A 21,080-nucleotide genomic window follows, 5' to 3' on the forward strand; every position below is an offset into this window, starting at 1 on the left:
GTGCTGCAGTGTAAAAGTGTGCTGCAGTGTAAAAGCTTACAGCACCTGGTATTCCCAGGCGGTCTCCCATCCAAGTACTAACCAGGCCCGACCCCGCTTAGCTTCCGAGATCAGACGAGATCGGGCGTGCTCAGGGTGGTGTGGCCGTAAGCCGACGGGCAGGTGACACAGACTCCTTTTATAGACCAGGCAAGGCCCCCTGCTCGTGGAGGGGCTCAAAAGGCAGCCTTCCAAACACACTGCACTTGAGCCTTTATCGCCACTACCTGCTACACTCTATTCCAGTATTAGGAAGCTACACCGAGATGGGTAAGCTGCTGTTGGTGCCGTCAGGTGCAGTTGTTGCTGAATCGATAGGAAATGACAGCCAGGTATGCCAGTGAAAAGGTCGAGTGTTTCCTCTCCAATGTGTGCTGGAGGTTGAAGTTGAACACAGCACAGCATTAACGAGCACCTGAGTCAAGGCATTGGACTCTGGGACTATCCATTTCCTGCACCATCAGCCAAAGAGCTGTGTCTGGGAACAGCCACCCTGTGCTGGGCAAGTACACCTCATACTTACCTGGCAGGGGAGATACCATGATCAAGAAGGTGGTTCACCCAGGGTGAGGCTCAGCCATTGCACTCTGGTTGTGCTGACCCCTGCAAATTCTCCAAACGTGGGAATCTTGACTGCATATTTTTTGCTAGTGGGGTACTGCGTCCGCGCTCTCCCCCGATGACGTAGTTGTAAGCAAAGGTCAGCCGCCCAAGGTTCCGCCTTGTGTGCCCATCTCCAGTCTTCTCACGTGCTCGCAGAGCGACGTCCCCAGTATTTCCAAGTTGCTGGGAATGGGATGGTTGTGGGTGTTGTCTTTTAGCTCTAAGGAAATGTCATGCTCCCTTTCCCGGCTCTTTGTAGGTAGAACTGGATTGTTGGAGATGGATCCATGGCCATCATGCCAAGGGTTAATACTTTGGCGCTTGCTCCGTCCACTCCTGTACATTGACCTGATATTGAAGCGATGCCAGGAGCAGCTCACCATTTCAGAAGCCCGGAGGAGTTGGGAAACGGCCCGGCAGTTTGTACTGCTCGGTGTGACACAGAGCTGCTTTGCTCATGCACTCACATCTACCACTAAACCTTGGAGGTGTCCCCCGTGAGCGAGGAATGTGCCACAGCCTCAGCGGTTGATAGAAAACTGCAGCACACAACCAACGGTAAGAATGCGCTTCCAAACATGCAGTCAAATGTGGGCGGTTGATTGGCCGGCAACCCAAAAACGTTGAAGAAAGGCTGTCCCAAGGTGGCCGGCCGGGCCGACCGAGACTGTGGTGACTCTGGCGGATAGACTCCTTGGCTGCTCTCAAGGAGAGGGGCTATGTTGACTCTGGTTTTTCTTCAAAATGCTCAAGTCTTTCGCCTTTTACTAAAGACTTCCGTGGAGAGGAACGTCCAAGAGTTTAAGTTATTTTTGGTGGGCTTTGCTGTATGGCTGCGCCCTTTGAGTGTGTCAAATGTCAAGCAGCTGTCCGTCACGGCTCAGAGGTGCACTTAGATCACCTGGGGGTGGAGGTGAGCAGCAGCAGCCTTTGTTATGCGCACTTCAGAAACACGGCACCACAACAAGTAACTTGTGCGCCAAGATCTTGAGTTGGCCCCAGACACTGGTGGGCCATCGCTTCTCGGCCTTTTGGCTAAGATCAAGTGTAGTATCTGTTCTTATCAGTTTAATATCTGATATGTCCTCTATATGGGGATTAAATATTAAATGCATTTTTGAGCATTGGGCGGTGAAACCTTGGGCTTGCTCTCTTCACTCCTTGCATTGACCTGGTATTGCAGTGCCACCAGGAACGGTGCACCGTTCTCTTTTTTTCTGTGAAAACCAAAGCAAGGCTGAAACTGGAAGGACATTAACGTGTGCCCGTGCGTCAACGTAATTGCAAGCCCACGTTTCTTGTAAGGAAGCAGCAGTGTAAAAGCGTGCTGCAGTGTAAAAGCGTGCTGCAGTGTAAAAGCGTGCTGCAGTGTAAAAGCTTACAGCACCTGGTATTCCCAGGCGGTCTCCCATCCAAGTACTAACCAGGCCCGACCCTGCTTAGCTTCCGAGATCAGACGAGATCGGGCGTGCTCAGGGTGGTGTGGCCGTAAGCCGACGGGCAGGTGACACAGACTCCTTTTATAGACCAGGCAAGGCCCCCTGCTCGTGGAGGGGCTCAAAAGGCAGCCTTCCGAACACACTGCACTTGAGCCTTTATCGCCACTACCTGCTACACTCTATTCCAGTATTAGGAAGCTACACCGAGATGGGTAAGCTGCTGTTGGTGCCGTCAGGTGCAGTTGTTGCTGAATCGATAGGAAATGACAGCCAGGTATGCCAGTGAAAAGGTCGAGTGTTTCCTCTCCAATGTGTGCTGGAGGTTGAAGTTGAACACAGCACAGCATTAACGAGCACCTGAGTCAAGGCATTGGACTCTGGGACTATCCATTTCCTGCACCATCAGCCAAAGAGCTGTGTCTGGGAACAGCCACCCAGTGCTGGGCAAGTACACCTCATACTTACCTGGCAGGGGAGATACCATGATCAAGAAGGTGGTTCACCCAGGGCGAGGCTCAGCCATTGCACTCTGGTTGTGCTGACCCCTGCAAATTCCCCAAACGTGGGAATCTTGACTGCATATTTTTTGCTAGTGGGGTACTGCGTCCGCGCTCTCCCCCGATGACGTAGTTGTAAGCAAAGGTCAGCCGCCCAAGGTTCCGCCTTGTGTGCCCATCTCCAGGCTTCTCACGTGCTCGCAGAGCGATGTCCCCAGTATTTCCAAGTTGCTGGGAATGGGATGGTTGTGGGTGTTGTCTTTTAGCTCTAAGGAAATGTCATGCTCCCTTTCCCGGCTCTTTGTAGGTAGAACTGGATTGTTGGAGATGGATCCATGGCCATCATGCCAAGGGTTAATACTTTGGCGCTTGCTCCGTCCACTCCTGTACATTGACCTGATATTGAAGCGATGCCAGGAGCAGCTCACCATTTCAGAAGCCCGGAGGAGTTGGGAAACGGCCCGGCAGTTTGTACTGCTCGGTGTGACACAGAGCTGCTTTGCTCATGCACTCACATCTACCACTAAACCTTGGAGGTGTCCCCCGTGAGCGAGGAATGTGCCACAGCCTCAGCGGTTGATAGAAAACTGCAGCACACAACCAACGGTAAGAATGCGCTTCCAAACATGCAGTCAAATGTGGGCGGTTGATTGGCCGGCAACCCAAAAACGTTGAAGAAAGGCTGTCCCAAGGTGGCCGGCCGGGCCGACCGAGACTGTGGTGACTCTGGCGGATAGACTCCTTGGCTGCTCTCAAGGAGAGGGGCTATGTTGACTCTGGTTTTTCTTCAAAATGCTCAAGTCTTTCGCCTTTTACTAAAGACTTCCGTGGAGAGGAGCGTCCAAGAGTTTAAGTTATTTTTGGTGGGCTTTGCTGTATGGCTGCGCCCTTTGAGTGTGTCAAATGTCAAGCAGCTGTCCGTCACGGCTCAGAGGTGCACTTAGATCACCTGGGGGTGGAGGTGAGCAGCAGCAGCCTTTGTTATGCGCACTTCAGAAACACGGCACCACAACAAGTAACTTGTGCGCCAAGATCTTGAGTTGGCCCCAGACACTGGTGGGCCATCGCTTCTCGGCCTTTTGGCTAAGATCAAGTGTAGTATCTGTTCTTATCAGTTTAATATCTGATATGTCCTCTATATGGGGATTAAATATTAAATGCATTTTTGAGCATTGGGCGGTGAAACCTTGGGCTTGCTCTCTTCACTCCTTGCATTGACCTGGTATTGCAGTGCCACCAGGAACGGTGCAACGTTCTCTTTTTTTCTGTGAAAACCAAAGCAAGGCTGAAACTGGAAGGACATTAACGTGTGCCCGTGCGTCAACGTAATTGCAAGCCCACGTTTCTTGTAAGGAAGCAGCAGTGTAAAAGCGTGCTGCAGTGTAAAAGCGTGCTGCAGTGTAAAAGCGTGCTGCAGTGTAAAAGCTTACAGCACCTGGTATTCCCAGGCGGTCTCCCATCCAAGTACTAACCAGGCCCGACCCTGCTTAGCTTCCGAGATCAGACGAGATCGGGCGTGCTCAGGGTGGTGTGGCCGTAAGCCGACGGGCAGGTGACACAGACTCCTTTTATAGACCAGGCAAGGCCCCCTGCTCGTGGAGGGGCTCAAAAGGCAGCCTTCCGAACACACTGCACTTGAGCCTTTATCGCCACTACCTGCTACACTCTATTCCAGTATTAGGAAGCTACACCGAGATGGGTAAGCTGCTGTTGGTGCCGTCAGGTGCAGTTGTTGCTGAATCGATAGGAAATGACAGCCAGGTATGCCAGTGAAAAGGTCGAGTGTTTCCTCTCCAATGTGTGCTGGAGGTTGAAGTTGAACACAGCACAGCATTAACGAGCACCTGAGTCAAGGCATTGGACTCTGGGACTATCCATTTCCTGCACCATCAGCCAAAGAGCTGTGTCTGGGAACAGCCACCCAGTGCTGGGCAAGTACACCTCATACTTACCTGGCAGGGGAGATACCATGATCAAGAAGGTGGTTCACCCAGGGCGAGGCTCAGCCATTGCACTCTGGTTGTGCTGACCCCTGCAAATTCCCCAAACGTGGGAATCTTGACTGCATTTTTTTTGCTAGTGGGGTACTGCGTCCGCGCTCTCCCCCGATGACGTAGTTGTAAGCAAAGGTCAGCCGCCCAAGGTTCCGCCTTGTGTGCCCATCTCCAGGCTTCTCACGTGCTCGCAGAGCGACGTCCCCAGTATTTCCAAGTTGCTGGGAATGGGATGGTTGTGGGTGTTGTCTTTTAGCTCTAAGGAAATGTCATGCTCCCTTTCCCGGCTCTTTGTAGGTAGAACTGGATTGTTGGAGATGGATCCATGGCCATCATGCCAAGGGTTAATACTTTGGCGCTTGCTCCGTCCACTCCTGTACATTGACCTGATATTGAAGCGATGCCAGGAGCAGCTCACCATTTCAGAAGCCCGGAGGAGTTGGGAAACGGCCCGGCAGTTTGTACTGCTCGGTGTGACACAGAGCTGCTTTGCTCATGCACTCACATCTACCACTAAACCTTGGAGGTGTCCCCCGTGAGCGAGGAATGTGCCACAGCCTCAGCGGTTGATAGAAAACTGCAGCACACAACCAACGGTAAGAATGCGCTTCCAAACATGCAGTCAAATGTGGGCGGTTGATTGGCCGGCAACCCAAAAACGTTGAAGAAAGGCTGTCCCAAGGTGGCCGGCCGGGCCGACCGAGACTGTGGTGACTCTGGCGGATAGACTCCTTGGCTGCTCTCAAGGAGAGGGGCTATGTTGACTCTGGTTTTTCTTCAAAATGCTCAAGTCTTTCGCCTTTTACTAAAGACTTCCGTGGAGAGGAACGTCCAAGAGTTTAAGTTATTTTTGGTGGGCTTTGCTGTATGGCTGCGCCCTTTGAGTGTGTCAAATGTCAAGCAGCTGTCCGTCACGGCTCAGAGGTGCACTTGGAGGAGAGCAGCAGCAGCCTTTGTTATGCGCACTTCAGAAACACGGCACCACAACAAGTAACTTGTGCGCCAAGATCTTGAGTTGGCCCCAGACACTGGTGGGCCATCGCTTCTCGGCCTTTTGGCTAAGATCAAGTGTAGTATCTGTTCTTATCAGTTTAATATCTGATATGTCCTCTATATGGGGATTAAATATTAAATGCATTTTTGAGCATTGGGCGGTGAAACCTTGGGCTTGCTCTCTTCACTCCTTGCATTGACCTGGTATTGCAGTGCCACCAGGAACGGTGCACCGTTCTCTTTTTTTCTGTGAAAACCAAAGCAAGGCTGAAACTGGAAGGACATTAACGTGTGCCCGTGCGTCAACGTAATTGCAAGCCCACGTTTCTTGTAAGGAAGCAGCAGTGTAAAAGGGTGCTGCAGTGTAAAAGCGTGCTGCAGTGTAAAAGCGTGCTGCAGTGTAAAAGCTTACAGCACCTGGTATTCCCAGGCGGTCTCCCATCCAAGTACTAACCAGGCCCGACCCTGCTTAGCTTCCGAGATCAGACGAGATCGGGCGTGCTCAGGGTGGTGTGGCCGTAAGCCGACGGGCAGGTGACACAGACTCCTTTTATAGACCAGGCAAGGCCCCCTGCTCGTGGAGGGGCTCAAAAGGCAGCCTTCCAAACACACTGCACTTGAGCCTTTATCGCCACTACCTGCTACACTCTATTCCAGTATTAGGAAGCTACACCGAGATGGGTAAGCTGCTGTTGGTGCCGTCAGGTGCAGTTGTTGCTGAATCGATAGGAAATGACAGCCAGGTATGCCAGTGAAAAGGTCGAGTGTTTCCTCTCCAATGTGTGCTGGAGGTTGAAGTTGAACACAGCACAGCATTAACGAGCACCTGAGTCAAGGCATTGGACTCTGGGACTATCCATTTCCTGCACCATCAGCCAAAGAGCTGTGTCTGGGAACAGCCACCCAGTGCTGGGCAAGTACACCTCATACTTACCTGGCAGGGGAGATACCATGATCAAGAAGGTGGTTCACCCAGGGCGAGGCTCAGCCATTGCACTCTGGTTGTGCTGACCCCTGCAAATTCCCCAAACGTGGGAATCTTGACTGCATATTTTTTGCTAGTGGGGTACTGCGTCCGCGCTCTCCCCCGATGACGTAGTTGTAAGCAAAGGTCAGCCGCCCAAGGTTCCGCCTTGTGTGCCCATCTCCAGGCTTCTCACGTGCTCGCAGAGCGACGTCCCCAGTATTTCCAAGTTGCTGGGAATGGGATGGTTGTGGGTGTTGTCTTTTAGCTCTAAGGAAATGTCATGCTCCCTTTCCCGGCTCTTTGTAGGTAGAACTGGATTGTTGGAGATGGATCCATGGCCATCATGCCAAGGGTTAATACTTTGGCGCTTGCTCCGTCCACTCCTGTACATTGACCTGATATTGAAGCGATGCCAGGAGCAGCTCACCATTTCAGAAGCCCGGAGGAGTTGGGAAACGGCCCGGCAGTTTGTACTGCTCGGTGTGACACAGAGCTGCTTTGCTCATGCACTCACATCTACCACTAAACCTTGGAGGTGTCCCCCGTGAGCGAGGAATGTGCCACAGCCTCAGCGGTTGATAGAAAACTGCAGCACACAACCAACGGTAAGAATGCGCTTCCGAACATGCAGTCAAATGTGGGCGGTTGATTGGCCGGCATCCCAAAAACGTTGAAGAAAGGCTGTCCCAAGGTGGCCGGCCGGGCCGACCGAGACTGTGGTGACTCTGGCGGATAGACTCCTTGGCTGCTCTCAAGGAGAGGGGCCATGTTGACTCTGGTTTTTCTTCAAAATGCTCAAGTCTTTCGCCTTTTACTAAAGACTTCCGTGGAGAGGAACGTCCAAGAGTTTAAGTTATTTTTGGTGGGCTTTGCTGTATGGCTGCGCCCTTTGAGTGTGTCAAATGTCAAGCAGCTGTCCGTCACGGCTCAGAGGTGCACTTAGATCACCTGGGGGTGGAGGTGAGCAGCAGCAGCCTTTGTTATGCGCACTTCAGAAACACGGCACCACAACAAGTAACTTGTGCGCCAAGATCTTGAGTTGGCCCCAGACACTGGTGGGCCATCGCTTCTCGGCCTTTTGGCTAAGATCAAGTGTAGTATCTGTTCTTATCAGTTTAATATCTGATATGTCCTCTATATGGGGATTAAATATTAAATGCATTTTTGAGCATTGGGCGGTGAAACCTTGGGCTTGCTCTCTTCACTCCTTGCATTGACCTGGTATTGCAGTGCCACCAGGAACGGTGCACCGTTCTCTTTTTTTCTGTGAAAACCAAAGCAAGGCTGAAACTGGAAGGACATTAACGTGTGCCCGTGCGTCAACGTAATTGCAAGCCCACGTTTCTTGTAAGGAAGCAGCAGTGTAAAAGCGTGCTGCAGTGTAAAAGCGTGCTGCAGTGTAAAAGCGTGCTGCAGTGTAAAAGCGTGCTGCAGTGTAAAAGCTTACAGCACCTGGTATTCCCAGGCGGTCTCCCATCCAAGTACTAACCAGGCCCGACCCTGCTTAGCTTCCGAGATCAGACGAGATCGGGCGTGCTCAGGGTGGTGTGGCCGTAAGCCGACGGGCAGGTGACACAGACTCCTTTTATAGACCAGGCAAGGCCCCCTGCTCGTGGAGGGGCTCAAAAGGCAGCCTTCCAAACACACTGCACTTGAGCCTTTATCGCCACTACCTGCTACACTCTATTCCAGTATTAGGAAGCTACACCGAGATGGGTAAGCTGCTGTTGGTGCCGTCAGGTGCAGTTGTTGCTGAATCGATAGGAAATGACAGCCAGGTATGCCAGTGAAAAGGTCGAGTGTTTCCTCTCCAATGTGTGCTGGAGGTTGAAGTTGAACACAGCACAGCATTAACGAGCACCTGAGTCAAGGCATTGGACTCTGGGACTATCCATTTCCTGCACCATCAGCCAAAGAGCTGTGTCTGGGAACAGCCACCCAGTGCTGGGCAAGTACACCTCATACTTACCTGGCAGGGGAGATACCATGATCAAGAAGGTGGTTCACCCAGGGCGAGGCTCAGCCATTGCACTCTGGTTGTGCTGACCCCTGCAAATTCCCCAAACGTGGGAATCTTGACTGCATATTTTTTGCTAGTGGGGTACTGCGTCCGCGCTCTCCCCCGATGACGTAGTTGTAAGCAAAGGTCAGCCGCCCAAGGTTCCGCCTTGTGTGCCCATCTCCAGGCTTCTCACGTGCTCGCAGAGCGACGTCCCCAGTATTTCCAAGTTGCTGGGAATGGGATGGTTGTGGGTGTTGTCTTTTAGCTCTAAGGAAATGTCATGCTCCCTTTCCCGGCTCTTTGTAGGTAGAACTGGATTGTTGGAGATGGATCCATGGCCATCATGCCAAGGGTTAATACTTTGGCGCTTGCTCCGTCCACTCCTGTACATTGACCTGATATTGAAGCGATGCCAGGAGCAGCTCACCATTTCAGAAGCCCGGAGGAGTTGGGAAACGGCCCGGCAGTTTGTACTGCTCGGTGTGACACAGAGCTGCTTTGCTCATGCACTCACATCTACCACTAAACCTTGGAGGTGTCCCCCGTGAGCGAGGAATGTGCCACAGCCTTAGCGGTTGATAGAAAACTGCAGCACACAACCAACGGTAAGAATGCGCTTCCAAACATGCAGTCAAATGTGGGCGGTTGATTGGCCGGCAACCCAAAAACGTTGAAGAAAGGCTGTCCCAAGGTGGCCGGCCGGGCCGACCGAGACTGTGGTGACTCTGGCGGATAGACTCCTTGGCTGCTCTCAAGGAGAGGGGCCATGTTGACTCTGGTTTTTCTTCAAAATGCTCAAGTCTTTCGCCTTTTACTAAAGACTTCTGTGGAGAGGAACGTCCAAGAGTTTAAGTTATTTTTGGTGGGCTTTGCTGTATGGCTGCGCCCTTTGAGTGTGTCAAATGTCAAGCAGCTGTCCGTCACGGCTCAGAGGTGCACTTAGATCACCTGGGGGTGGAGGTGAGCAGCAGCAGCCTTTGTTATGCGCACTTCAGAAACACGGCACCACAACAAGTAACTTGTGCGCCAAGATCTTGAGTTGGCCCCAGACACTGGTGGGCCATCGCTTCTCGGCCTTTTGGCTAAGATCAAGTGTAGTATCTGTTCTTATCAGTTTAATATCTGATATGTCCTCTATATGGGGATTAAATATTAAATGCATTTTTGAGCATTGGGCGGTGAAACCTTGGGCTTGCTCTCTTCACTCCTTGCATTGACCTGGTATTGCAGTGCCACCAGGAACGGTGCACCGTTCTCTTTTTTTCTGTGAAAACCAAAGCAAGGCTGAAACTGGAAGGACATTAACGTGTGCCCGTGCGTCAACGTAATTGCAAGCCCACGTTTCTTGTAAGGAAGCAGCAGTGTAAAAGCGTGCTGCAGTGTAAAAGCGTGCTGCAGTGTAAAAGCGTGCTGCAGTGTAAAAGCGTGCTGCAGTGTAAAAGCTTACAGCACCTGGTATTCCCAGGCGGTCTCCCATCCAAGTACTAACCAGGCCCGACCCTGCTTAGCTTCCGAGATCAGACGAGATCGGGCGTGCTCAGGGTGGTGTGGCCGTAAGCCGACGGGCAGGTGACACAGACTCCTTTTATAGACCAGGCAAGGCCCCCTGCTCGTGGAGGGGCTCAAAAGGCAGCCTTCCGAACACACTGCACTTGAGCCTTTATCGCCACTACCTGCTACACTCTATTCCAGTATTAGGAAGCTACACCGAGATGGGTAAGCTGCTGTTGGTGCCGTCAGGTGCAGTTGTTGCTGAATCGATAGGAAATGACAGCCAGGTATGCCAGTGAAAAGGTCGAGTGTTTCCTCTCCAATGTGTGCTGGAGGTTGAAGTTGAACACAGCACAGCATTAACGAGCACCTGAGTCAAGGCATTGGACTCTGGGACTATCCATTTCCTGCACCATCAGCCAAAGAGCTGTGTCTGGGAACAGCCACCCAGTGCTGGGCAAGTACACCTCATACTTACCTGGCAGGGGAGATACCATGATCAAGGAGGTGGTTCACCCAGGGCGAGGCTCAGCCATTGCACTCTGGTTGTGCTGACCCCTGCAAATTCCCCAAACGTGGGAATCTTGACTGCATATTTTTTGCTAGTGGGGTACTGCGTCCGCGCTCTCCCCCGATGACGTAGTTGTAAGCAAAGGTCAGCCGCCCAAGGTTCCGCCTTGTGTGCCCATCTCCAGGCTTCTCACGTGCTCGCAGAGCGACGTCCCCAGTATTTCCAAGTTGCTGGGAATGGGATGGTTGTGGGTGTTGTCTTTTAGCTCTAAGGAAATGTCATGCTCCATTTCCCGGCTCTTTGTAGGTAGAACTGGATTGTTGGAGATGGATCCATGGCCATCATGCCAAGGGTTAATACTTTGGCGCTTGCTCCGTCCACTCCTGTACATTGACCTGATATTGAAGCGATGCCAGGAGCAGCTCACCATTTCAGAAGCCCGGAGGAGTTGGGAAACGGCCCGGCAGTTTGTACTGCTCGGTGTGACACAGAGCTGCTTTGCTCATGCACTCACATCTACCACTAAACCTTGGAGGTGTCCCCCGTGAGCGAGGAATGTGCCACAGCCTCAGCGGTTGATAGAAAACTGCAGCACACAACCAACGGTAAGAATGCGCTTCCAAACATGCAGTCAAATGTGGGCGGTTGATTGGCCGGCAAACCAAAAACGTTGAAGAAAGGCTGTCCCAAGGTGGCCGGCCGGGCCGACCGAGACTGTGGTGACTCTGGCGGATAGACTCCTTGGCTGCTCTCAAGGAGAGGGGCTATGTTGACTCTGGTTTTTCTTCAAAATGCTCAAGTCTTTCGCCTTTTACTAAAGACTTCCGTGGAGAGGAACGTCCAAGAGTTTAAGATATTTTTGGTGGGCTTTGCTGTATGGCTGCGCCCTTTGAGTGTGTCAAATGTCAAGCAGCTGTCCGTCACGGCTCAGAGGTGCACTTAGATCACCTGGGGGTGGAGGTGAGCAGCAGCAGCCTTTGTTATGCGCACTTCAGAAACACGGCACCACAACAAGTAACTTGTGCGCCAAGATCTTGAGTTGGCCCCAGACACTGGTGGGCCATCGCTTCTCGGCCTTTTGGCTAAGATCAAGTGTAGTATCTGTTCTTATCAGTTTAATATCTGATATGTCCTCTATATGGGGATTAAATATTAAATGCATTTTTGAGCATTGGGCGGTGAAACCTTGGGCTTGCTCTCTTCACTCCTTGCATTGACCTGGTATTGCAGTGCCACCAGGAACGGTGCACCGTTCTCTTTTTTTCTGTGAAAACCAAAGCAAGGCTGAAACTGGAAGGACATTAACGTGTGCCCGTGCGTCAACGTAATTGCAAGCCCACGTTTCTTGTAAGGAAGCAGCAGTGTAAAAGCTTACAGCACCTGGTATTCCCAGGCGGCCTCCCATCCAAGTACTAACCAGGCCCGACCCTGCTTAGCTTCCGAGATCAGACGAGATCGGGCGTGCTCAGGGTGGTGTGGCCGTAAGCCGACGGGCAGGTGACACAGACTCCTTTTATAGACCAGGCAAAGCCCCCTGCTCGTGGAGGGGCTCAAAAGGCAGCCTTCCGAACACACTGCACTTGAGCCTTTATCGCCACTACCTGCTACACTCTATTCCAGTATTAGGAAGCTACACCGAGATGGGTAAGCTGCTGTTGGTGCCGTCAGGTGCAGTTGTTGCTGAATCGATAGGAAATGACAGCCAGGTATGCCAGTGAAAAGGTCGAGTGTTTCCTCTCCAATGTGTGCTGGAGGTTGAAGTTGAACACAGCACAGCATTAACGAGCACCTGAGTCAAGGCATTGGACTCTGGGACTATCCATTTCCTGCACCATCAGCCAAAGAGCTGTGTCTGGGAACAGCCACCCAGTGCTGGGCAAGTACACCTCATACTTACCTGGCAGGGGAGATACCATGATCAAGAAGGTGGTTCACCCAGGGCGAGGCTCAGCCATTGCACTCTGGTTGTGCTGACCCCTGCAAATTCCCCAAACGTGGGAATCTTGACTGCATATTTTTTGCTAGTGGGGTACTGCGTCCGCGCTCTCCCCCGATGACGTAGTTGTAAGCAAAGGTCAGCCGCCCAAGGTTCCGCCTTGTGTGCCCATCTCCAGGCTTCTCACGTGCTCGCAGAGCGACGTCCCCAGTATTTCCAAGTTGCTGGGAATGGGATGGTTGTGGGTGTTGTCTTTTAGCTCTAAGGAAATGTCATGCTCCCTTTCCCGGCTCTTTGTAGGTAGAACTGGATTGTTGGAGATGGATCCATGGCCATCATGCCAAGGGTTAATACTTTGGCGCTTGCTCCGTCCACTCCTGTACATTGACCTGATATTGAAGCGATGCCAGGAGCAGCTCACCATTTCAGAAGCCCGGAGGAGTTGGGAAACGGCCCGGCAGTTTGTACTGCTCGGTGTGACACAGAGCTGCTTTGCTCATGCACTCACATCTACCACTAAACCTTGGAGGTGTCCCCCGTGAGCGAGGAATGTGCCACAGCCTCAGCGGTTGATAGAAAACTGCAGCACACAACCAACGGTAAGAATGCGCTTCCAAACATGCAGTCAAATGTGGGCGGTTGATTGGCCGGCAACCCAAAAACGTTGAAGAAAGGCTGTCCCAAGGTGGCCGGCCGGGCCGACCGAGACTGTGGTGACTCTGGCGGATAGACTGCTTGGCTGCTCTCAAGGAGAGGGGCTATGTTGACTCTGGTTTTTCTTCAAAATGCTCAAGTCTTTCGCCTTTTACTAAAGACTTCCGTGGAGAGGAACGTCCAAGAGTTTAAGTTATTTTTGGTGGGCTTTGCTGTATGGCTGCGCCCTTTGAGTGTGTCAAATGTCAAGCAGCTGTCCGTCACGGCTCAGAGGTGCACTTAGATCACCTGGGGGTGGAGGTGAGCAGCAGCAGCCTTTGTTATGCGCACTTCAGAAACACGGCACCACAACAAGTAACTTGTGCGCCAAGATCTTGAGTTGGCCCCAGACACTGGTGGGCCATCGCTTCTCGGCCTTTTGGCTAAGATCAAGTGTAGTATCTGTTCTTATCAGTTTAATATCTGATATGTCCTCTATATGGGGATTAAATATTAAATGCATTTTTGAGCATTGGGCGGTGAAACCTTGGGCTTGCTCTCTTCACTCCTTGCATTGACCTGGTATTGCAGTGCCACCAGGAACGGTGCACCGTTCTCTTTTTTTCTGTGAAAACCAAAGCAAGGCTGAAACTGGAAGGACATTAACGTGTGCCCGTGCGTCAACGTAATTGCAAGCCCACGTTTCTTGTAAGGAAGCAGCAGTGTAAAAGCGTGCTGCAGTGTAAAAGCGTGCTGCAGTGTAAAAGCGTGCTGCAGTGTAAAAGCGTGCTGCAGTGTAAAAGCTTACAGCACCTGGTATTCCCAGGCGGTCTCCCATCCAAGTACTAACCAGGCCCGACCCTGCTTAGCTTCCGAGATCAGACGAGATCGGGCGTGCTCAGGGTGGTGTGGCCGTAAGCCGACGGGCAGGTGACACAGACTCCTTTTATAGACCAGGCAAGGCCCCCTGCTCGTGGAGGGGCTCAAAAGGCAGCCTTCCGAACACACTGCACTTGAGCCTTTATCGCCACTACCTGCTACACTCTATTCCAGTATTAGGAAGCTACACCGAGATGGGTAAGCTGCTGTTGGTGCCGTCAGGTGCAGTTGTTGCTGAATCGATAGGAAATGACAGCCAGGTATGCCAGTGAAAAGGTCGAGTGTTTCCTCTCCAATGTGTGCTGGAGGTTGAAGTTGAACACAGCACAGCATTAACGAGCACCTGAGTCAAGGCATTGGACTCTGGGACTATCCATTTCCTGCACCATCAGCCAAAGAGCTGTGTCTGGGAACAGCCACCCAGTGCTGGGCAAGTACACCTCATACTTACCTGGCAGGGGAGATACCATGATCAAGAAGGTGGTTCACCCAGGGCGAGGCTCAGCCATTGCACTCTGGTTGTGCTGACCCCTGCAAATTCCCCAAACGTGGGAATCTTGACTGCATAATTTTTGCTAGTGGGGTACTGCGTCCGCGCTCTCCCCCGATGACGTAGTTGTAAGCAAAGGTCAGCCGCCCAAGGTTCCGCCTTGTGTGCCCATCTCCAGGCTTCTCACGTGCTCGCAGAGCGACGTCCCCAGTATTTCCAAGTTGCTGGGAATGGGATGGTTGTGGGTGTTGTCTTTTAGCTCTAAGGAAATGTCATGCTCCCTTTCCCGGCTCTTTGTAGGTAGAACTGGATTGTTGGAGATGGATCCATGGCCATCATGCCAAGGGTTAATACTTTGGCGCTTGCTCCGTCCACTCCTGTACATTGACCTGATATTGAAGCGATGCCAGGAGCAGCTCACCATTTCAGAAGCCCGGAGGAGTTGGGAAACGGCCCGGCAGTTTGTACTGCTCGGTGTGACACAGAGCTGCTTTGCTCATGCACTCACATCTACCACTAAACCTTGGAGGTGTCCCCCGTGAGCGAGGAATGTGCCACAGCCTCAGCGGTTGATAGAAAACTGCAGCACACAACCAACGGTAAGAATGCGCTTCCAAACATGCAGTCAAATGTGGGCGGTTGATTGGCCGGCAAACCAAAAACGTTGAAGAAAGGCTGTCCCAAGGTGGCCGGCCGGGCCGACCGAGACTGTGGTGACTCTGGCGGATAGACTCCTTGGCTGCTCTCAAGGAGAGGGGCTATGTTGACTCTGGTTTTTCTTCAAAATGCTCAAGTCTTTCGCCTTTTACTAAAGACTTCCGTGGAGAGGAACGTCCAAGAGTTTAAGTTATTTTTGGTGGGCTTTGCTGTATGGCTGCGCCCTTTGAGTGTGTCAAATGTCAAGCAGGTGTCCGTCATGGCTCAGAGGTGCACTTAGATCACCTGGGGGTGGAGGTGAGCAGCAGCAGCCTTTGTTATGCGCACTTCAGAAACACGGCACCACAACAAGTAACTTGTGCGCCAAGATCTTGAGTTGGCCCCAGACACTGGTGGGCCATCGCTTCTCGGCCTTTTGGCTAAGATCAAGTGTAGTATCTGTTCTTATCAGTTTAATATCTGATATGTCCTCTATATGGGGATTAAATATTAAATGCATTTTTGAGCATTGGGCGGTGAAACCTTGGGCTTGCTCTCTTCACTCCTTGCATTGACCTGGTATTGCAGTGCCACCAGGAACGGTGCACCGTTCTCTTTTTTTCTGTGAAAACCAAAGCAAGGCTGAAACTGGAAGGACATTAACGTGTGCCCGTGCGTCAACGTAATTGCAAGCCCACGTTTCTTGTAAGGAAGCAGCAGTGTAAAAGCGTGCTGCAGTGTAAAAGCGTGCTGCAGTGTAAAAGCGTGCTGCAGTGTAAAAGCGTGCTGCAGTGTAAAAGCTTACAGCACCTGGTATTCCCAGGCGGTCTCCCATCCAAGTACTAACCAGGCCCGACCCTGCTTAGCTTCCGAGATCAGACGAGATCGGGCGTGCTCAGGGTGGTGTGGCCGTAAGCCGACGGGCAGGTGACACAGACTCCTTTTATAGACCAGGCAAGGCCCCCTGCTCGTGGAGGGGCTCAAAAGGCAGCCTTCCGAACACACTGCACTAGGGGCCTTTATCGCCACTACCTGCTACACTCTATTCCAGTATTAGGAAGCTACACCGAGATGGGTAAGCTGCTGTTGGTGCCGTCAGGTGCAGTTGTTGCTGAATCGATAGGAAATGACAGCCAGGTATGCCAGTGAAAAGGTCGAGTGTTTCCTCTCCAATGTGTGCTGGAGGTTGAAGTTGAACACAGCACAGCATTAACGAGCACCTGAGTCAAGGCATTGGACTCTGGGACTATCCATTTCCTGCACCATCAGCCAAAGAGCTGTGTCTGGGAACAGCCACCCAGTGCTGGGCAAGTACACCTCATACTTACCTGGCAGGGGAGATACCATGATCAAGAAGGTGGTTCACCCAGGGCGAGGCTCAGCCATTGCACTCTGGTTGTGCTGACCCCTGCAAATTCCCCAAACGTGGGAATCTTGACTGCATATTTTTTGCTAGTGGGGTACTGCGTCCGCGCTCCCCCCGATGACGTAGTTGTAAGCAAAGGTCAGCCGCCCAAGGTTCCGCCTTGTGTGCCCATCTCCAGGCTTCTCACGTGCTCGCAGAGCGACGTCCCCAGTATTTCCAAGTTGCTGGGAATGGGATGGTTGTGGGTGTTGTCTTTTAGCTCTAAGGAAATGTCATGCTCCCTTTCCCGGCTCTTTGTAGGTAGAACTGGATTGTTGGAGATGGATCCATGGCCATCATGCCAAGGGTTAATACTTTGGCGCTTGCTCCGTCCACTCCTGTACATTGACCTGATATTGAAGCGATGCCAGGAGCAGCTCACCATTTCAGAAGCCCGGAGGAGTTGGGAAACGGCCCGGCAGTTTGTACTGCTCGGTGTGACACAGAGCTGCTTTGCTCATGCACTCACATCTACCACTAAACCTTGGAGGTGTCCCCCGTGAGCGAGGAATGTGCCACAGCCTCAGCGGTTGATAGAAAACTGCAGCACACAACCAACGGTAAGAATGCGCTTCCAAACATGCAGTCAAATGTGGGCGGTTGATTGGCCGGCAAACCAAAAACGTTGAAGAAAGGCTGTCCCAAGGTGGCCGGCCGGGCCGACCGAGACTGTGGTGACTCTGGCGGATAGACTCCTTGGCTGCTCTCAAGGAGAGGGGCTATGTTGACTCTGGTTTTTCTTCAAAATGCTCAAGTCTTTCGCCTTTTACTAAAGAATTCCGTGGAGAGGAACGTCCAAGAGTTTAAGTTATTTTTGGTGGGCTTTGCTGAATGTCTGCGCCCTTTGAGTGTGTCAAATGTCAAGCAGCTGTCCGTCATGGCTCAGAGGTGCACTTAGATCACCTGGGGGTGGAGGTGAGCAGCAGCAGCCTTTGTTATGCGCACTTCAGAAACACGGCACCACAACAAGTAACTTGTGCGCCAAGATCTTGAGTTGGCCCCAGACACTGGTGGGCCATCGCTTCTCGGCCTTTTGGCTAAGATCAAGTGTAGTATCTGTTCTTATCAGTTTAATATCTGATATGTCCTCTATATGGGGATTAAATATTAAATGCATTTTTGAGCATTGGGCGGTGAAACCTTGGGCTTGCTCTCTTCACTCCTTGCATTGACCTGGTATTGCAGTGCCACCAGGAACGGTGCACCGTTCTCTTTTTTTCTGTGAAAACCAAAGCAAGGCTGAAACTGGAAGGACATTAACGTGTGCCCGTGCGTCAACGTAATTGCAAGCCCACGTTTCTTGTAAGGAAGCAGCAGTGTAAAAGCGTGCTGCAGTGTAAAAGCGTGCTGCAGTGTAAAAGCGTGCTGCAGTGTAAAAGCGTGCTGCAGTGTAAAAGCTTACAGCACCTGGTATTCCCAGGCGGTCTCCCATCCAAGTACTAACCAGGCCCGACCCTGCTTAGCTTCCGAGATCAGACGAGATCGGGCGTGCTCAGGGTGGTGTGGCCGTAAGCCGACGGGCAGGTGACACAGACTCCTTTTATAGACCAGGCAAGGCCCCCTGCTCGTGGAGGGGCTCAAAAGGCAGCCTTCCGAACACACTGCACTAGGGGCCTTTATCGCCACTACCTGCTACACTCTATTCCAGTATTAGGAAGCTACACCGAGATGGGTAAGCTGCTGTTGGTGCCGTCAGGTGCAGTTGTTGCTGAATCGATAGGAAATGACAGCCAGGTATGCCAGTGAAAAGGTCGAGTGTTTCATCTCCAATGTGTGCTGGAGGTTGAAGTTGAACACAGCACAGCATTAACGAGCACCTGAGTCAAGGCATTGGACTCTGGGACTATCCATTTCCTGCACCATCAGCCAAAGAGCTGTGTCTGGGAACAGCCACCCAGTGCTGGGCAAGTACATCTCATACTTACCTGGCAGGGGAGATACCATGATCAAGAAGGTGGTTCACCCAGGGCGAGGCTCAGCCATTGCACTCTGGTTGTGCTGACCCCTGCAAATTCCCCAAACGTGGGAATCTTGACTGCATATTTTTTGCTAGTGGGGTACTGCGTCCGCGCTCCCCCCGATGACGTAGTTGTAAGCAAAGGTCAGCCGCCCAAGGTTCCGCCTTGTGTGCCCATCTCCAGGCTTCTCACGTGCTCGCAGAGCGACGTCCCCAGTATTTCCAAGTTGCTGGGAATGGGATGGTTGTGGGTGTTGTCTTTTAGCTCTAAGGAAATGTCATGCTCCCTTTCCCGGCTCTTTGTAGGTAGAACTGGATTGTTGGAGATGGATCCATGGCCATCATGCCAAGGGTTAATACTTTGGCGCTTGCTCCGTCCACTCCTGTACATTGACCTGATATTGAAGCGATGCCAGGAGCAGCTCACCATTTCAGAAGCCCGGAGGAGTTGGGAAACGGCCCGGCAGTTTGTACTGCTCGGTGTGACACATAGCTGCTTTGCTCATGCACTCACATCTACCACTAAACCTTGGAGGTGTCCCCCGTGAGCGAGGAATGTGCCACAGCCTCAGCGGTTGATAGAAAACTGCAGCACACAACCAACGGTAAGAATGCGCTTCCAAACATGCAGTCAAATGTGGGCGGTTGATTGGCCGGCAAACCAAAAACGTTGAAGAAAGGCTGTCCCAAGGTGGCCGGCCGGGCCGACCGAGACTGTGGTGACTCTGGCGGATAGACTCCTTGGCTGCTCTCAAGGAGAGGGGCTATGTTGACTCTGGTTTTTCTTCAAAATGCTCAAGTCTTTCGCCTTTTACTAAAGAATTCCGTGGAGAGGAACGTCCAAGAGTTTAAGTTATTTTTGGTGGGCTTTGCTGAATGTCTGCGCCCTTTGAGTGTGTCAAATGTCAAGCAGCTGTCCGTCATGGCTCAGAGGTGCACTTAGATCACCTGGGGGTGGAGGTGAGCAGCAGCAGCCTTTGTTATGCGCACTTCAGAAACACGGCACCACAACAAGTAACTTGTGCGCCAAGATCTTGAGTTGGCCCCAGACACTGGTGGGCCATCGCTTCTCGGCCTTTTGGCTAAGATCAAGTGTAGTATCTGTTCTTATCAGTTTAATATCTGATATGTCCTCTATATGGGGATTAAATATTAAATGCATTTTTGAGCATTGGGCGGTGAAACCTTGGGCTTGCTCTCTTCACTCCTTGCATTGACCTGGTATTGCAGTGCCACCAGGAACGGTGCACCGTTCTCTTTTTTTCTGTGAAAACCAAAGCAAGGCTGAAACTGGAAGGACATTAACGTGTGCCCGTGCGTCAACGTAATTGCAAGCCCACGTTTCTTGTAAGGAAGCAGCAGTGTAAAAGCGTGCTGCAGTGTAAAAGCGTGCTGCAGTGTAAAAGCGTGCTGCAGTGTAAAAGCTTACAGCACCTGGTATTCCCAGGCGGTCTCCCATCCAAGTACTAACCAGGCCCGACCCTGCTTAGCTTCCGAGATCAGACGAGATCGGGCGTGCTCAGGGTGGTGTGGCCGTAAGCCGACGGGCAGGTGACACAGACTCCTTTTATAGACCAGGCAAGGCCCCCTGCTCGTGGAGGGGCTCAAAAGGCAGCCTTCCGAACACACTGCACTTGAGCCTTTATCGCCACTACCTGCTACACTCTATTCCAGTATTAGGAAGCTACACCGAGATGGGTAAGCTGCTGTTGGTGCCGTCAGGTGCAGTTGTTGCTGAATCGATAGGAAATGACAGCCAGGTATGCCAGTGAAAAGGTCGAGTGTTTCCTCTCCAATGTGTGCTGGAGGTTGAAGTTGAACACAGCACAGCATTAACGAGCACCTGAGTCAAGGCATTGGACTCTGGGACTATTCATTTCCTGCACCATCAGCCAAAGAGCTGTGTCTGGGAACAGCCACCCAGTGCTGGGCAAGTACACCTCATACTTACCTGGCAGGGGAGATACCATGATCAAGAAGGTGGTTCACTCAGGGCGAGGCTCAGCCATTGCACTCTGGTTGTGCTGACCCCTGCAAATTCCCCAAACGTGGGAATCTTGACTGCATAATTTTTGCTAGTGGGGTACTGCGTCCGCGCTCTCCCCCGATGACGTAGTTGTAAGCAAAGGTCAGCCGCCCAAGGTTCCGCCTTGTGTGCCCATCTCCAGGCTTCTCACGTGCTCGCAGAGCGACGTCCCCAGTATTTCCAAGTTGCTGGGAATGGGATGGTTGTGGGTGTTGTCTTTTAGCTCTAAGGAAATGTCATGCTCCCTTTCCCGGCTCTTTGTAGGTAGAACTGGATTGTTGGAGATGGATCCATGGCCATCATGCCAAGGGTTAATACTTTGGCGCTTGCTTCGTCCACTCCTGTACATTGACCTGATATTGAAGCGATGCCAGGAGCAGCTCACCATTTCAGAAGCCCGGAGGAGTTGGGAAACGGCCCGGCAGTTTGTACTGCTCGGTGTGACACAGAGCTGCTTTGCTCATGCACTCACATCTACCACTAAACCTTGGAGGTGTCCCCCGTGAGCGAGGAATGTGCCACAGCCTCAGCGGTTGATAGAAAACTGCAGCACACAACCAACGGTAAGAATGCGCTTCCAAA

General features: G+C 52.0%; 42 non-coding genes across 42 annotated transcripts; 31 read left to right on the forward strand and 11 right to left on the reverse strand.

Moving 5' to 3' along the window:
- Positions 1-33: 33 nt before the first annotated feature.
- LOC131451862 (5S ribosomal RNA) lies at positions 34-152 on the reverse strand. The gene has a single exon (XR_009236698.1). It is a non-coding gene; the product is annotated as a 5S ribosomal RNA (ribosomal RNA).
- Positions 153-554: 402 nt separating this feature from the next.
- LOC131452048 (U1 spliceosomal RNA) lies at positions 555-718 on the forward strand. Its single transcript, XR_009236874.1, has one exon. It is a non-coding gene; the product is annotated as a U1 spliceosomal RNA (small nuclear RNA).
- A 647-nt stretch (positions 719-1,365) lies between these two features.
- LOC131451754 (U5 spliceosomal RNA) lies at positions 1,366-1,478 on the forward strand. Its single transcript, XR_009236593.1, has one exon. It is a non-coding gene; the product is annotated as a U5 spliceosomal RNA (small nuclear RNA).
- A 179-nt stretch (positions 1,479-1,657) lies between these two features.
- LOC131452177 (U2 spliceosomal RNA) lies at positions 1,658-1,850 on the forward strand. The gene has a single exon (XR_009236997.1). It is a non-coding gene; the product is annotated as a U2 spliceosomal RNA (small nuclear RNA).
- Positions 1,851-2,017: 167 nt separating this feature from the next.
- On the reverse strand, positions 2,018-2,136 carry LOC131451845 (5S ribosomal RNA). The gene has a single exon (XR_009236682.1). It is a non-coding gene; the product is annotated as a 5S ribosomal RNA (ribosomal RNA).
- A 402-nt stretch (positions 2,137-2,538) lies between these two features.
- LOC131451997 (U1 spliceosomal RNA) lies at positions 2,539-2,702 on the forward strand. Its single transcript, XR_009236826.1, has one exon. It is a non-coding gene; the product is annotated as a U1 spliceosomal RNA (small nuclear RNA).
- A 647-nt stretch (positions 2,703-3,349) lies between these two features.
- On the forward strand, positions 3,350-3,462 carry LOC131451774 (U5 spliceosomal RNA). The gene has a single exon (XR_009236612.1). It is a non-coding gene; the product is annotated as a U5 spliceosomal RNA (small nuclear RNA).
- Positions 3,463-3,641: 179 nt separating this feature from the next.
- On the forward strand, positions 3,642-3,834 carry LOC131452196 (U2 spliceosomal RNA). Its single transcript, XR_009237015.1, has one exon. It is a non-coding gene; the product is annotated as a U2 spliceosomal RNA (small nuclear RNA).
- Positions 3,835-4,001: 167 nt separating this feature from the next.
- On the reverse strand, positions 4,002-4,120 carry LOC131451846 (5S ribosomal RNA). Its single transcript, XR_009236683.1, has one exon. It is a non-coding gene; the product is annotated as a 5S ribosomal RNA (ribosomal RNA).
- A 402-nt stretch (positions 4,121-4,522) lies between these two features.
- LOC131452050 (U1 spliceosomal RNA) lies at positions 4,523-4,686 on the forward strand. The gene has a single exon (XR_009236876.1). It is a non-coding gene; the product is annotated as a U1 spliceosomal RNA (small nuclear RNA).
- A 647-nt stretch (positions 4,687-5,333) lies between these two features.
- On the forward strand, positions 5,334-5,446 carry LOC131451755 (U5 spliceosomal RNA). Its single transcript, XR_009236594.1, has one exon. It is a non-coding gene; the product is annotated as a U5 spliceosomal RNA (small nuclear RNA).
- Positions 5,447-5,610: 164 nt separating this feature from the next.
- Positions 5,611-5,803, forward strand: LOC131452178 (U2 spliceosomal RNA). The gene has a single exon (XR_009236998.1). It is a non-coding gene; the product is annotated as a U2 spliceosomal RNA (small nuclear RNA).
- Positions 5,804-5,970: 167 nt separating this feature from the next.
- Positions 5,971-6,089, reverse strand: LOC131451847 (5S ribosomal RNA). The gene has a single exon (XR_009236684.1). It is a non-coding gene; the product is annotated as a 5S ribosomal RNA (ribosomal RNA).
- A 402-nt stretch (positions 6,090-6,491) lies between these two features.
- Positions 6,492-6,655, forward strand: LOC131451998 (U1 spliceosomal RNA). The gene has a single exon (XR_009236827.1). It is a non-coding gene; the product is annotated as a U1 spliceosomal RNA (small nuclear RNA).
- A 647-nt stretch (positions 6,656-7,302) lies between these two features.
- On the forward strand, positions 7,303-7,415 carry LOC131451756 (U5 spliceosomal RNA). The gene has a single exon (XR_009236595.1). It is a non-coding gene; the product is annotated as a U5 spliceosomal RNA (small nuclear RNA).
- A 179-nt stretch (positions 7,416-7,594) lies between these two features.
- LOC131452179 (U2 spliceosomal RNA) lies at positions 7,595-7,787 on the forward strand. The gene has a single exon (XR_009236999.1). It is a non-coding gene; the product is annotated as a U2 spliceosomal RNA (small nuclear RNA).
- A 185-nt stretch (positions 7,788-7,972) lies between these two features.
- LOC131451849 (5S ribosomal RNA) lies at positions 7,973-8,091 on the reverse strand. Its single transcript, XR_009236685.1, has one exon. It is a non-coding gene; the product is annotated as a 5S ribosomal RNA (ribosomal RNA).
- A 402-nt stretch (positions 8,092-8,493) lies between these two features.
- LOC131451999 (U1 spliceosomal RNA) lies at positions 8,494-8,657 on the forward strand. The gene has a single exon (XR_009236828.1). It is a non-coding gene; the product is annotated as a U1 spliceosomal RNA (small nuclear RNA).
- Positions 8,658-9,304: 647 nt separating this feature from the next.
- LOC131451797 (U5 spliceosomal RNA) lies at positions 9,305-9,417 on the forward strand. The gene has a single exon (XR_009236634.1). It is a non-coding gene; the product is annotated as a U5 spliceosomal RNA (small nuclear RNA).
- Positions 9,418-9,596: 179 nt separating this feature from the next.
- LOC131452181 (U2 spliceosomal RNA) lies at positions 9,597-9,789 on the forward strand. Its single transcript, XR_009237001.1, has one exon. It is a non-coding gene; the product is annotated as a U2 spliceosomal RNA (small nuclear RNA).
- Positions 9,790-9,974: 185 nt separating this feature from the next.
- On the reverse strand, positions 9,975-10,093 carry LOC131451850 (5S ribosomal RNA). Its single transcript, XR_009236686.1, has one exon. It is a non-coding gene; the product is annotated as a 5S ribosomal RNA (ribosomal RNA).
- A 402-nt stretch (positions 10,094-10,495) lies between these two features.
- Positions 10,496-10,659, forward strand: LOC131452051 (U1 spliceosomal RNA). The gene has a single exon (XR_009236877.1). It is a non-coding gene; the product is annotated as a U1 spliceosomal RNA (small nuclear RNA).
- Positions 10,660-11,306: 647 nt separating this feature from the next.
- On the forward strand, positions 11,307-11,419 carry LOC131452233 (U5 spliceosomal RNA). The gene has a single exon (XR_009237050.1). It is a non-coding gene; the product is annotated as a U5 spliceosomal RNA (small nuclear RNA).
- A 179-nt stretch (positions 11,420-11,598) lies between these two features.
- LOC131452182 (U2 spliceosomal RNA) lies at positions 11,599-11,791 on the forward strand. The gene has a single exon (XR_009237002.1). It is a non-coding gene; the product is annotated as a U2 spliceosomal RNA (small nuclear RNA).
- Positions 11,792-11,904: 113 nt separating this feature from the next.
- On the reverse strand, positions 11,905-12,023 carry LOC131451866 (5S ribosomal RNA). Its single transcript, XR_009236702.1, has one exon. It is a non-coding gene; the product is annotated as a 5S ribosomal RNA (ribosomal RNA).
- A 402-nt stretch (positions 12,024-12,425) lies between these two features.
- Positions 12,426-12,589, forward strand: LOC131452001 (U1 spliceosomal RNA). The gene has a single exon (XR_009236829.1). It is a non-coding gene; the product is annotated as a U1 spliceosomal RNA (small nuclear RNA).
- Positions 12,590-13,236: 647 nt separating this feature from the next.
- On the forward strand, positions 13,237-13,349 carry LOC131451757 (U5 spliceosomal RNA). The gene has a single exon (XR_009236596.1). It is a non-coding gene; the product is annotated as a U5 spliceosomal RNA (small nuclear RNA).
- Positions 13,350-13,528: 179 nt separating this feature from the next.
- On the forward strand, positions 13,529-13,721 carry LOC131452183 (U2 spliceosomal RNA). The gene has a single exon (XR_009237003.1). It is a non-coding gene; the product is annotated as a U2 spliceosomal RNA (small nuclear RNA).
- A 185-nt stretch (positions 13,722-13,906) lies between these two features.
- Positions 13,907-14,025, reverse strand: LOC131451851 (5S ribosomal RNA). The gene has a single exon (XR_009236687.1). It is a non-coding gene; the product is annotated as a 5S ribosomal RNA (ribosomal RNA).
- Positions 14,026-14,427: 402 nt separating this feature from the next.
- On the forward strand, positions 14,428-14,591 carry LOC131451953 (U1 spliceosomal RNA). Its single transcript, XR_009236784.1, has one exon. It is a non-coding gene; the product is annotated as a U1 spliceosomal RNA (small nuclear RNA).
- Positions 14,592-15,238: 647 nt separating this feature from the next.
- Positions 15,239-15,351, forward strand: LOC131451758 (U5 spliceosomal RNA). Its single transcript, XR_009236597.1, has one exon. It is a non-coding gene; the product is annotated as a U5 spliceosomal RNA (small nuclear RNA).
- Positions 15,352-15,530: 179 nt separating this feature from the next.
- LOC131452184 (U2 spliceosomal RNA) lies at positions 15,531-15,723 on the forward strand. The gene has a single exon (XR_009237004.1). It is a non-coding gene; the product is annotated as a U2 spliceosomal RNA (small nuclear RNA).
- A 185-nt stretch (positions 15,724-15,908) lies between these two features.
- LOC131451852 (5S ribosomal RNA) lies at positions 15,909-16,027 on the reverse strand. Its single transcript, XR_009236688.1, has one exon. It is a non-coding gene; the product is annotated as a 5S ribosomal RNA (ribosomal RNA).
- Positions 16,028-16,430: 403 nt separating this feature from the next.
- On the forward strand, positions 16,431-16,594 carry LOC131452026 (U1 spliceosomal RNA). Its single transcript, XR_009236853.1, has one exon. It is a non-coding gene; the product is annotated as a U1 spliceosomal RNA (small nuclear RNA).
- A 646-nt stretch (positions 16,595-17,240) lies between these two features.
- LOC131451788 (U5 spliceosomal RNA) lies at positions 17,241-17,352 on the forward strand. The gene has a single exon (XR_009236626.1). It is a non-coding gene; the product is annotated as a U5 spliceosomal RNA (small nuclear RNA).
- Positions 17,353-17,532: 180 nt separating this feature from the next.
- Positions 17,533-17,725, forward strand: LOC131452185 (U2 spliceosomal RNA). The gene has a single exon (XR_009237005.1). It is a non-coding gene; the product is annotated as a U2 spliceosomal RNA (small nuclear RNA).
- Positions 17,726-17,910: 185 nt separating this feature from the next.
- On the reverse strand, positions 17,911-18,029 carry LOC131451853 (5S ribosomal RNA). The gene has a single exon (XR_009236689.1). It is a non-coding gene; the product is annotated as a 5S ribosomal RNA (ribosomal RNA).
- A 403-nt stretch (positions 18,030-18,432) lies between these two features.
- On the forward strand, positions 18,433-18,596 carry LOC131452027 (U1 spliceosomal RNA). Its single transcript, XR_009236854.1, has one exon. It is a non-coding gene; the product is annotated as a U1 spliceosomal RNA (small nuclear RNA).
- A 646-nt stretch (positions 18,597-19,242) lies between these two features.
- LOC131451789 (U5 spliceosomal RNA) lies at positions 19,243-19,354 on the forward strand. Its single transcript, XR_009236627.1, has one exon. It is a non-coding gene; the product is annotated as a U5 spliceosomal RNA (small nuclear RNA).
- Positions 19,355-19,534: 180 nt separating this feature from the next.
- Positions 19,535-19,727, forward strand: LOC131452186 (U2 spliceosomal RNA). The gene has a single exon (XR_009237006.1). It is a non-coding gene; the product is annotated as a U2 spliceosomal RNA (small nuclear RNA).
- A 167-nt stretch (positions 19,728-19,894) lies between these two features.
- Positions 19,895-20,013, reverse strand: LOC131451855 (5S ribosomal RNA). The gene has a single exon (XR_009236691.1). It is a non-coding gene; the product is annotated as a 5S ribosomal RNA (ribosomal RNA).
- Positions 20,014-20,415: 402 nt separating this feature from the next.
- On the forward strand, positions 20,416-20,579 carry LOC131451968 (U1 spliceosomal RNA). Its single transcript, XR_009236798.1, has one exon. It is a non-coding gene; the product is annotated as a U1 spliceosomal RNA (small nuclear RNA).
- The last annotated feature ends 501 nt before the right edge of the window (positions 20,580-21,080 follow it).

This window comes from Solea solea, unplaced genomic scaffold, assembly GCF_958295425.1.
Source record: "Solea solea unplaced genomic scaffold, fSolSol10.1 scaffold_48, whole genome shotgun sequence".
NCBI classification, from domain to species: domain Eukaryota; kingdom Metazoa; phylum Chordata; class Actinopteri; order Pleuronectiformes; family Soleidae; genus Solea; species Solea solea.